General features: G+C 44.4%; 1 protein-coding gene across 1 annotated transcript in view; it reads left to right on the forward strand.

The window, feature by feature from the left end:
* Positions 1-1,052: 1,052 nt before the first annotated feature.
* TNC (tenascin C) overlaps positions 1,053-12,248 on the forward strand; it is a 71,243-nt gene continuing 60,047 nt past the window's right edge. The window contains exon 1 of the mRNA XM_029960592.1: positions 1,053-1,278. The gene's annotated coding sequence lies outside the window, so the exon portion shown is untranslated. The remainder of the gene's footprint in view (positions 1,279-12,248) is intronic.

Here is a 12,248-nt window from a genome sequence, read left to right on the forward strand (position 1 = left end):
GATTCATCTTCCTCTCTCCCCCTGTGCCACCCACCCCATAACTAAAAAAACTCCGAGGGACCCCAGCAGTGGGGGGTAGGCAAGGGAGAGGCAGGTTTTTAGTGTCAGGTAGGAGGGAAACCGGTGTTAATGAGGATCCTTTGACTGTGATCTTTTCTTTTTGCCACCAGCCTGAGGTTCAAGGGTAGTCAGAGACAACAAAGAGCCCTGCCAAGGTCCCAGCTGAGCTCTCTGTGTGTCACTGACAGCTCTGGGATGGGAAGCAGGGAAACCAGGAGCCTCACAAAAGTGTTGGGTTATCTTTACACACGGACAGCCAAGTAATCTCTTTTTTTATCAGATCTGAGAAGAAAGGGAATCCCTCCTGTGTGTTCCCTACAGGCTTTTATCTCTCCTTTTCCTTTTTTTTTTTTTTTTTTTTCCCACAAAGACTCAGGCTACAACTCTGCTCACCAGACTTTTCTCTTGATTTCTGTACTCTTCTCCCTATGGAGGGAAAAAGGATGCAAAGGAGATCACAGGTTTGTAAAGATGGGGATATGCCAGACCCTGTGTTTGTGTAAATCTGAATTTTTCAGCTGATTCCAGTGGAGTGGGGTCAATTTACACTAACCTAACCAAAACCTGCACATGAAACGTAACACACTAATTTGTGTAGGAGTTACTAGAATTTAAACCCTGCCTGTGATTCCCCTGGTTTGATGTAAATTCGCTACTATTTCACAACGCTAAAATAATGGGGATGAGGGGGATTAAAACTCCTGCTAACGTGCTCTGCTGATGCCGTCAGGAAAATATTCTGCTTTCTGAGTCATTCGCCCTGGGCTGACTTTCTCTTTGAATGGTTCAGGGGTTTCCTTCTTTAGCCATAAATTGCATGCAAATTCCTTTTCTCTGCGTGTGTGTGTGCCGTGTATGACAGCGTGTGTCTGGGAGGGTGCGTGTGCCTCTTTCAGAAGCAAAGCCAAAGCGAGGGGCTGTTCCTTTAAAGCAACACCGAAAGGAAAAAAAAAAAATGCCTTCAGGCGTCCTATTACAGTGGAAGGAGCCAAGGATCAGGATTTGCAGCTCAGCTATATAAACCCGGCAGGATCGGGCTGATGTGACCAGTTCGCTTTGCTGTCAAAGCTCTCCGTAAGCACCCGGCATCAGGCAGCGCAACTTCGCCGAGTTCTGACAGGACGGCAACAAAGTCGGGAGCCGGGAGCTGATTGAACATCTTATTTATTTCATGGAGACTGCTCCCAGCGGGATCTAAGCTCCGGCAGAGGCTGGAAGGTAAGGCTGCTTCCTTCCTGAATAATAAAAAATCAGGAGGTCTTCTCCCCCAGTGACCCAGTGTTCTGTCATGACCCTCATCAGGCTGAACCGTCAGGGATCCTCTCAGGGAATGCTTTGGAATGGGAACACGCCTGGCTTTGAGTTTGTCTTTATTATCCGGTGTAACAATGTCAGAAATGTCCCAGTCTGACCCAATGAATGAATGGAGCAGGAGTTAGATCAGTGCTGGACACCCACAGAAATACAGAGGGAAACCTAATTGACAGGAAGGGTAGGAAAGCAGATTTGGGGTTTCCTCTTGGCTGCTGGAGTGATAGAAATATTTCCCCCATCCTCGCTTCATGAACCAGACGAAACCCACGTGCAGGTCCTCACTCTCCCAGGTAACTCTTCCTGCTGAGCTCTTTGTGACCGGATGAGAGTCGGGCCCTTTTCTGTGTTAATTTACTCTCTGCACACTCCTTTTCACCGAAGCCTTTGTCACCTTCCTCCCCAACCCCTCGGGGCTCCAGTTGCTTTTAAAACTCCGGTAACATCAGCCTGGAGTGGGGAGCAAAAGACAAAGGAAGGTTCAACTGGTATCTTATTGCCGGTACTTTACCGGGAGGGTTCTGGGAGCAGGGGGGTGAATTGCCCATCATCGTGGAAAAACAGACACTTATTTTATGTCTTGGCTACTTGCTCCCCGGTGCTCTGAGATTTTCTGCATGACTGTGTCTGCACTTACCACTCAGGCTCAAATTGGCTTAAAAAGGAGAAGCTGACTGGGAGAAGGTGAGCACAGACAGATTCATTTAGCAGCTAAGCCCACTTATTGAAGACTTCGTGTTACATCACCTTTGCAGAGTTTTCCCTGCCTGATTTCCTCTCCTGGCTACCAGGAGAGAGAGTTTTTGGCAGTTATTCTAAACTTCTGTAAAGTCTGTGTGATACAGTGGAGGAGAGTGATATGTTCACATTGAAATGATGGTGACGTGTCCTCTTGGCCAGTGGAGATGTTGTAAAATTAAAAAGCATCATAAAGATACTTAGCAAATTTTTCTTCATGAAAAATTATAAACCAATGAGGTGGATGTGATTCTATAGACTGGGTAAAAGCCATATTGTCCAGCTGTTGTGTTTGGTTTCCTCTCCCAGTTTATTTTTTTTAATCATATTGGGGATTCATTTTACACGCTTCCTGATGAATGTTATACTTGGGGTTTGTTTTATTGTGCTGGGGTTGTGCTTTTGCCTTTTAAAGACGTTTCTCTTGATTTGTGAGACTTGATTTGTGAAATCATAGAATCATAGAATGGTTTGGGTTGGAAGGGACCTTCGAGTTCCTCCAGCTCCAACCCCCTGCCATGGGCAGGGACACCACTAGACCTAGACCAGGTTGCACAGTTTAAGGGTGGGCTGTGGTCTGAGGATGAGCTGGGCAGTGGGGAGCAGTGACAGCCCTTGGAATCCTTGGAACTCTTGCAGAAATGTGCTGTGGTGTGTTTTGGGGTGTTCCTCACTGCTACAGGGAACTCAGGAGCAAATCCAAGCAAATGGACTTTGGTCTGATGACACCATTCAGCCAAAGGAGGAGAATTGGTCTGTGGGCAGTTCATCTTCTCTGGGAGTGACTTTGGAAAGTGGCTGGAAGAGTTCTCAGGGCGTTGCCAGTGCAGGTGCTTCACCTGTGCCCAGGTACCCAGGGAAGGATGTTCACCTGAGCAGGGCAGGGACAGGCAGAGTGAGAGGCACTGCCTGCCCCCCTCACTGACCTGTCACACTCACTATCCTCAAGCAGCAAAATTAGCATTATTTTCCCATATTTTTTCCTCATTAATTTTATCCTCTGGCTCCTTTCAGCCCAGAGAAAATTCTTTGCAAGTTCCAGCCCTTAATCCTCTAACTACAGTTACTCTATCAGCATTTCCAAAGCTGAGGGAAAGCCAAAGGATCTGCTGAGAAGCCCCCAGCCTGCAGATGAGAATTTCATGTCTCAGCTGGAGAGGAAGCAGAAATTCTGCTAAAGAAATCTCTTCCAGGTACATGGTGGTCACAGGGAGAGAGAACCAACCAGTCCTAATTCCCCTTGTTGAAATAGTGATGCCTAAAGATGCTAAAACTTACTGGGAATATCCCTAAGCACAACCTAAAATGTGCTCCACGGATTCTGAGCAACTTAGCTGGAGACTTTTTGTTAGTGGAAATCTATTCTCTTTTTTTATCATTATCATTTCTCCTCAGTGTTCACTTAAACTTAACTATCGTGTTGCTATAACAGCATTTCTAAAGGTCTTTGACATTCAGCTCAGGTGGCTTATTTTTCATATCACTTCTTTTTATAAAATATCTAAAAAAAGCCAAAGTCTATTCATGTATCAAGATGTTCTGACTTGCTATAAAGAGACTGTCAAAGTTTGTTCTTGAGTATTGTTTCGCATTTTGATAAGAAAATGAGATTAAATGGCAGAGTCTGTTCTTCTCGGGACTTTTTCATCCTTTTCAAGAGTGAAGCAGAACCAAAAAGCAAATGTGCAGTGAAACAGTGATGTTTAAAGCCAGAATTTTAACCCTTTCATCCCTGCTGGTAAAACCATTTGAAAAACTAGACCTTCTTGGGCAGTTCTGTGGTTATTTTCCTGGTACAACCCAAAGGTACCTCTGTCCATCCAGCTTTGTGTCCAGAGGTTTGAGTGGTGCTAAATGGCATTTAATGGTACTGGGTTGTATAAGGAGTATCTGATGTAAATGGTTGTCCTATAAGGGAGAAACAGCTCCCATTCTGTGGGATATTTCCATTAGGGAACCCTGGTGTCTGTGGTTGAATATTGAATTTGGAAATAAGCTGGAATGCAGGGAGGGTGGTGTCTGCTTCATTATCAGCCACACATTTACCTCTCCTAACTCTGGGACATGTATTGAAGCATGAGAAATTCAGATTGGTTGAAAAACAGATTAGTTTGAAGCCTGTGGGTTGATAGATTTGTCTTTGGACAGGTGCCATCACAGTCTGCTGAGCTGAGGGGCCATTGACAGTTTTAAGGTCCAGTGGCTCATAAAACTCGAGGCTTAGGAATGGCTGATTTACATCACTGCAAAGTTAGAAATCTCAGCTTTCCAGTAATAAAAAGGGATTTGTTTTGAACAGTGGCAGTTTGAGATATAGGGCTTTAAAACTGGGCTCTGATTTACCAACAGGCACTTTCTCAGACTTAATTTCTGGTGTGAGTTTAGCACACCCTTCTCAAAGACTGAGCTCTGGACCAAACCCCGTGGTTATAAACTACAGGAGTCTGAAACTACTGTGAAATGTAATAGCTCCCCTTAGTTGTTTTAAGGAATTTGCTGATGTAATATTGCAGAAGGATCATTGATGCTGAAGTAGGAAACTAAGGAAAACAGAAATCAGAGGGAATTGAGTAAGTATTTGATCCTCATCCAAGCTCAGAAATTGCAAAACTAGTGCAATTGCAGGACTAGTGAGCTCTGGACAGAAAACATCATAACTTGAGCTCAAGAGCTGAAAAATAAGGCACGTGCACAGATTACTTATGAATGTATAAGGTGCAATTTAATTAATTAAACTGCTTGATATCAAGGTGGACTTGCTGTCCATGGCTTTGGTTGGTTTGTGCAGGGGTTTATGAGATGTTGATGTAAATGTTACTTCAGCATTTTAGGGCTTTGTTCTATTAGAAGTTTAGACATAATAAGTGATGCTCCCTGCCACAGAGAGCTTACAATTCCTATTATGAGCTGTTCAAAACAAGTTCTTTGCACGGTGGAGAGAAAAAAGGAGGAAGAAGCAGGAGAATGAACAACCCCAAGAGACAATTTTGAGCCGTCGCGGTTTCCAAGTGTGAAACCAACCCCTCACTCAGTGCTCGCTGTCCACTCATGTGTTCAACCTCTGTCCAGTCTGAGCTGAAGTTAAGTACCTTCCACATGTGGGAAAAGTTAGAAACTGGGCATTCTTCCAGCTCCTGAAATCCTTCTGAAATCCTTCAATGGCTGATGTAACCGAGCGGCGTGGAACGGGCAGACGGGGAGGAGGAGTCAGGGAGGGATCCTGCCTGACAAGGGCTGGCTCTTGATCCTGCAGAAAGAGTTTGGGCGTTGAGAGAAGGAAGTTTGAATCACTTCATGTCTCTTTTGGACATTGAATGAATGATATGTGCGCCCTTATAACCAGACATGGCCCTGCTATAACATTTTCTGGATTTCTTTATGTATCGTTTCTCTCTCTCTCTTATATCCTCTCTATCCTCTTGCTGGCAAAACAGCAGCAAAAAATCCCCACCTTAGAGATATCTAGATGTAGAATTTAAAGAATACTAGTTAATATAAATACATGATTGTATTCCACAGCATGCCCCTCACAAACCAGTGTGAGATTTTGCTGCTCAGCTCGTGGAGTCAATGGGAATAACTCTCCACTTCTGATTTTTGTTTGGCTTCTGCATGAGCGACTCACCCAAGATAAATCCACCCTGAATTGATCTCGTTGCAAGGAATTTCTCCAGATTCACATCCTTAATTGTCTGTAGCTTCAATTAAACCAAGGTGGGATGTTGCCAAGTTTTCAGAACTTCCAACTGGAGCGTCCCAGGGCACGAATAGCCCGTGGCATTTTGTATTCTTTGGGCAGCAGGGGACAAGGTTGCCAAGTTTGCATTCAGTCATCCATCACATATTAGCCCACTGGAGGTCCATTCTTCCCTAGCAATGGGGGAGCTCTGCTTCCTACTTAGAAAGATTACTCACACAGAAAGCCCTTTCCCCCAAACCAGGCAAGAGAAAGGGACCTTTCTTCAATTCACAGAAACGCTCCCTTTCCAAACTCTCCACAAAAATGATATTGTTTCATGCTTAGAAAACATATTCTTTTTAGTAATTGAGTCGAAAGTGCAGGGTGGCAGGACAGAAATCTTTAATACAGATTTTCAAAACAATTCCTTGAATCGCAGGCACAACAAAGGTCTATTGTAGTGGGCTGGCTCTTCCCATGCCAGGCTGTGGCATTGACTATATGTGTGCATAGATATTGGCCAGGATACTCCCAGGGCTCTGAAATGGAGAGCCTGGGGAAATTCCACTTTAATGGTTTTCCTTTAACTGTGCCCAACACGCACCCGAACTTGACAAATCCATAAAGTTAAAATCACCAATGCTAATTTTGTAATTGGGATATATTTCAAATTAAGATATTTACCATAATATTAATTTAAACTGTCATGGTTCTTCCTGAAATTGATGTTCTTTTACACCATTCTGGCAGCACAAGGCTAAAAGGGGATATAAATTCTTCTGAATATACATGAAAATTCAACTGTGAGACCGTTTCCCTGTGCACCCATGAGAACTGGCTAAAGAGTTATTTCCACCATTAAGGAACTCCTGCTGGAAAGGGACTATAAAAAGCTTTATTTCCAAGAAAGGAGGTAACTTTCCACTCCCAAAAAAATCAAAAGAACTGGAAGCAGACAGACGTTTTTCAGTGAGTTTTGAGCTTATCTCAGGCGCAGGATGCAGAGTGAGCAGGTGAGAAGAGGCAGCTGGGAGCTGAGCACTCTTGGGACTGTGGTTTTCTGCCTCTTTGGTCTGATGAAAAGCCTTTCTTTGGACAGGAAAGGGTCTCTCTGAGTGTGTGCTGTGCACTTCAGCACAAGCCCTCGGTGGTTATCTGCCCTCTTGGCCAGGCATGATTTCATCTTGGCAGAAGCCAGTTTGTCAGGCTTTCCAAAGGAGCTCAGTGGCCACTTTGCTCCGGGCTCTTTGTTTTTCCTGCTCCTTTGGGAAAGCCAACCTCCTCTGGGTGTGCTGAATCCTCCTAAATGGCTTCTCTGTGCTGTGTGACAAAGGTCTGTGCCAAGAAAGATATAAAGGTAGCTTGTGATGTGTGGGCAACCCATTCCTCTTAGTGAGACCCAGTGTAATGCATATTTTCCCTTTACTTGTGGCTTGTACTTCCCTCCTGCATTGCTTGTACCACAGTAATTCAGGGCTGACTCCCAGTGAATGCTGCACACTGTGGGCTACAAGTCAGAGGAGAACAGGATACATATTAAGGGAAAGGTCCCAGATCATTTTTCTTATTGAAATATTTTGGCAGTGGAAAGAGTTTCCAGGAAAAAAAAAAAAGGCTGGCATTTCCCATGGAGAGCACTCCTTATGAATGTCCTATCTATTTTTCCAGTTTGGTGGCCAAGCAGAGTGTTTATAGGAGGATATACCATCTACAAGCCAGGGGATTTTTATTTCCACTGCCAAGTGTTAATTATGATGTAGACTCACACACTTTACAGGTTAGCAAGTCAGTCACAGGGACCCAGCACTCCAAGTGCTGCACTTCCAGGCAGGATGGAAAGACTGCAGCACCCAGACAGTGCCATTCTCAACTGCATTAATATTATTTGTGCTTTATTGGCATTCTCAGGCTGTTATTTCATGTACTGTCTGTTTGTCTTAGCAATAGTACATTGGGATTTGGCAGGGGTCAAATAGGAAATATAGTTTACTACCAGCCAGAGGTGTGTCTATCCATGTTTTCCCCATCCCTGGATGTGGTGCCTGGGCTCTGGCAACTCTGGGAGCTCAGTGTCACTGTCCTGCCTGTGCTCCCAAAAGCCCCATGCTGAGGGGAGGTCATTTTGGACACAGTTCATTGGCTTTGGTTTGGTTTGGAACCCCCCAGATTTGGGTGATGGTCCCACTGGCATCATACAAATGGGCAAAGTCTCATCCATAAGAGAAGGGAACTGATCCTGGATAAATACAGTGCTCTCCAGGTTGTGTCCTGCCTCTTTTGTATTGTTTATGCTGCTCAGAACACGTGCAAGAACCCTTAAACTGTGCTGCTGTGTATATACATAAAACTCCCACTTGAGGTGAGAAAAGTGCAATTCCCGTAAATAGAATTGTAAATCATGGAATCCCAGAATGGTTTGGGTTGGAAAGGACTTTTAGATCATCTCATTCCAACTCCCTGCCACAGGCAGGGACACCTCCCACTAGCCCAGGTTGCTCCAAGCCCTGTCCAACCCGACCTTGGACACTTCTAGGGATGGAGATCCCACAACCTCTGTGGGCAACCTGGGCATATGCCTGCCTGGGTTATATATGCCCTATATATATATCCTATAATCCTGAATTCTAATATCCTAGTACTAAAAAACAAAAAAAGGGGGCCTTACTGTAAATAAAAACTGAGTTTATGGTGTCCAACTCCAATGGTTTCACCTGGGGAAAGAAATTTTTCTGCTTTCATGAACAATTATTAATTCCCTTTGACATAGGGTATCAAATATACATATAGTACACATACAGTACACGTGCTTGGCATTGCCTGAGTTATCCAGCAGAGCCATTTCTTACTGCAGAGGATGCCTCAGCCTGATCCAGTTTGGTCTGTGCTCATATAGGTCAGGAGTGCTGCTCATGGAGTAACTGGGGATAAACCCAGTGTGCCAGAGGGGGAATTAGAACCCAGCGAGCGTTTTTCATGCCCAGAGTGGCACTTCATTGTCTGCATTGTTCCCTGTCCCCTTCCCTTGGGCTGGCAGTGCTGAGGGGATGGGTTTCTCCCCTGCAGACTCCGGGGGCTGGCAGCCAAATTCCCATGTGACACAATCGCATTGATTTCACCGGGGATCCGCTGCTGGATAATTGAGCTCCACGGCCCTGCTTTTATTCCAGGGCTCCAATTGCTGTCAGCTCAGGCAGGTCTCAAGTCACTGTGGGTTAAGAGAACGAGGTCAGATGTTGGTGGAGGTCTCCTGAGCCTCCCATTAGTGTACCAGTGCCCAATTTGCTGACGTTTGAAGCGGCAGCTCGGATTTTTGTCCGAGTTCAGTCACCATTGCCACTAATCACTTGCTCAGGGCTGTGTTTATGGCTGTATTTTCCATTACATTACATAAGTTTACATTACATACTCTGCTTTACATCAGACCACTGAGAAACACCCTCAGACTGGACTTTTGAGAAACACTCTCCCTTCTTTATTTTTCCCAAATGCCTCGCTCTCAATTTGTCTCCTATTTTGCGAACCTGATTTCTATTTCATTTTGTCTCGCCAAGATTGATTTTATTCCGTCTTCTCTTCATTACATATTTTGTTCTGTGATGAGTTTGCTCTACCCCAGGTTGCCAAAGATGCAAATTCTTGATGCTACCACATGTGACAGAACTAGGCCACGGCAGATCTGTAGCCTGGGGGCGATTACTGGAAGTCAGATTTCAAGGAACTCCTTCTGTGGTCTTAAAAATGTGCACATTCCTGAGTGTTTTGAGTGTTAGTACCAAGGACAGAGGAGTTCCAGCAGGGAGGAAAAGCCGCCTGAGGAAACTAATAATTGGTTTAAAAGCAAAGGATTGCCTGGTGAAGGGTCACCCATATGTTTCCTCAGCTTCTTTTAGAACAGGGATGATCTAAGTCTGCTCATAACCAGCAATAATATTTCTGGTCCCCAAGAATAGTGCAGGTTTTTATGGCTGAGTTCTGAGGTGTCTTTAGAGATGTCATTTCAGTGCTTTAATAAGTATATTGTTAAACCAAATTAAAATTATAAACGCATGCAAATGTCCATAATTAATTCTGGAATTATCCTGCTGCCTGCTGACCAATGTCATCTGCAGCAGTTCATACCCCCTCAACACTTTTTATTATTCCACACCAATATAAATGTAAATTGTTCATGCTCCTAGTTACAGTAAAGTCATTAAAACAGAAGAATTCCACATCACTCGCCTCTGGACGTGACATTCCTTCGGCTAAAATAATTTCAAGTATGGAAAAGTGTGGTGCTGGGTGTGTGGGGGAGAGTTTTGGCTGACCTCCTCCTCCTGACCTCCAGGAGAAATTGAAAAAACAGCTTCCTCAGAGATGCTGTCTCAGTGCCATTCACTCTTACACTATTAATATGTCAGTAATTTATGGTTCTGACAAAAGTTCCTTATTTCTACCGTGCAGTTTTCACCAATATTTTTCGTAAATACATTAATTTGACATCTGCTTTTTATGGCAGGTCATTTATTTATTCACCTATTCTAATTGTATTTATCAAGAGTATTGATGGCTCATTTCCTACCCCTCATTATCTGATGTTTGATACCTCAATCATGAATTTTTGGGACAAATAAAACTGTCCAAGAGCTGCTTTGTTCTCAGAAATCTTGCTCAGCACGAAAAGAGGGAGAAGAAAACCCAGAAATCCTGAATTTCTGCTCTTCTCATCTCATCACAAAACCACCTAGAACTTTGTGAAAGGGGCTCTGGAAAACCTATAGGTGGTTTTGGAAGAAATGCTGCGGGGAAGGGCCTGGAACCGGAGCCGAGCTTTGCCCGTGGCACGAACACGAGTCGCTGTGATTCATGAGAGCACACAAACCTCATGGCTTGAGGCTGCACCAGCAAAGCCCTCAGAACATTTCAAAGTGAAGCCTACCCAGAAAATAACGAGCTCCCGACAAAGTGTAGCTTGGCACAGAAACTTTCCAAAGGCGAGTTTAGAAAACCGTCGATCTTTTCCAGCTCCGCGTCTTTGGCGGGAGGAGGGAAGAGCCAAGAGCCCGAGCGAATGCTTTTGCTATTAGGAAAGGCTTTATTAAAAGGTACAGGACGTCCTGGAGAGGCAGGAGTGATTTCTGCTGTGAGATTATGCACAGAAGTTGCTTTTGCTGTGAAAGGTTGTTTTTTTTTTATGTTGGTAAAAGGACTAATTGAGGCTTCTGTGTCCGTGGCCCAGAGTTCTTTTGCCTTCAGAGACTAGGGGGGGAAAGCCACTTTTGTGCTGGAAATGCAAACAGGGGTTTCAGGCAGAAACTTAGTGAAAGGAAGGTGTGAACCATCCCTTCTGCTTTCCGTGGAGTCCCTCAGAGGTGACCCATTTCCACAGCTCTGCTGCTGTTTTTAGGACAGTGAGTTTTTCTGAATCCATTGTTGCCTTTGCTGTTCCCATCTCTGGTGTGTCCTGCTGTTCCTAATCCACAGGTTTTGTCTGGGCTGTTACTGCTCGTGGCTTTTTCTTCTTTTTCTTCTACTTTTTTTTGCAGTAGCCCCTCTGACAGCTACTGCAAAACCAGAGATCGCCTTGCAGATGTGAGAAAACAGTACTTAGGAGATGCATAGTCCTGTCTTTGCTTTTTCCCTCCCGAGTTTGTAGCAAATTGCTCTACTTGGCTGATTGCTGTGCCCCCTGCCAGGAGCCTGAATGCAGCTCAAAGGCACCCCACTGACCTGCTTGTTTTGTCTCTCTTTTCCGAGTTCCCATTTCCAGAAACTGATGCTCAAGTGTAGGAGCTCTTAACAAAAAAACCAAGCTCCAAGGACAGGCTGAATCCCCTGTTAACTTGTGCCTCGGCTCAGTCACTGCTAGACCAGATGGGCTTGGGGCTTGTTCTCCCATAGTTACCCCTTCTAATGCTGTTTCTCTTTTTAAGTTTACATGTAACGCATTTGAATAATTCTCCTTGTAAAATAACCAGGCTTTATATGAAATCCCTGCTTGTGGTCTCAGCTGGATTCTTCTCACTTCCCATCTGCAGGAGTGAATCACTTGAGTTGTGTAAGAGCAGGAGACATTGCTACACAAACAAGGTGTGCAAATGTGTGTGTGAATGATTCCCCTCATTTCATGAAACCTCTAGAGCCTGTTCAAGATGAAAGGCCAATCTGCAGACATAAGATAATTAGCTGGACTCTTGTATTTTGGGTCACTTGCAAAATTTTTTTGAATTCTCTGGCGTCTTTCTCTGTGGGTTTTGGTAACCTTATTTATTTCCATGGATTCATCTTCTTATTCTGGTGATTAGCTTGGCACATCCTCTGGTTTGGCTTCAGAATAAGTCTGCAATTTTCTGTTGTTACCCTAGAATTTCAAGCAGTTGTGCAGCTCTGTGTGTGTGTGTGTGCTGCACATCTGGTCTGACTTTCTGCTTCAGAGCAAAAGATACTTCAGAGAGTCAGGGAATCACAGAAGGGTTTGGGT

The sequence above is a fragment of the Manacus vitellinus genome, unplaced genomic scaffold, assembly GCF_001715985.3.
Source record: "Manacus vitellinus isolate BGI_N305 unplaced genomic scaffold, ASM171598v3 scaffold_27_pilon, whole genome shotgun sequence".
NCBI lineage: Eukaryota > Metazoa > Chordata > Aves > Passeriformes > Pipridae > Manacus > Manacus vitellinus.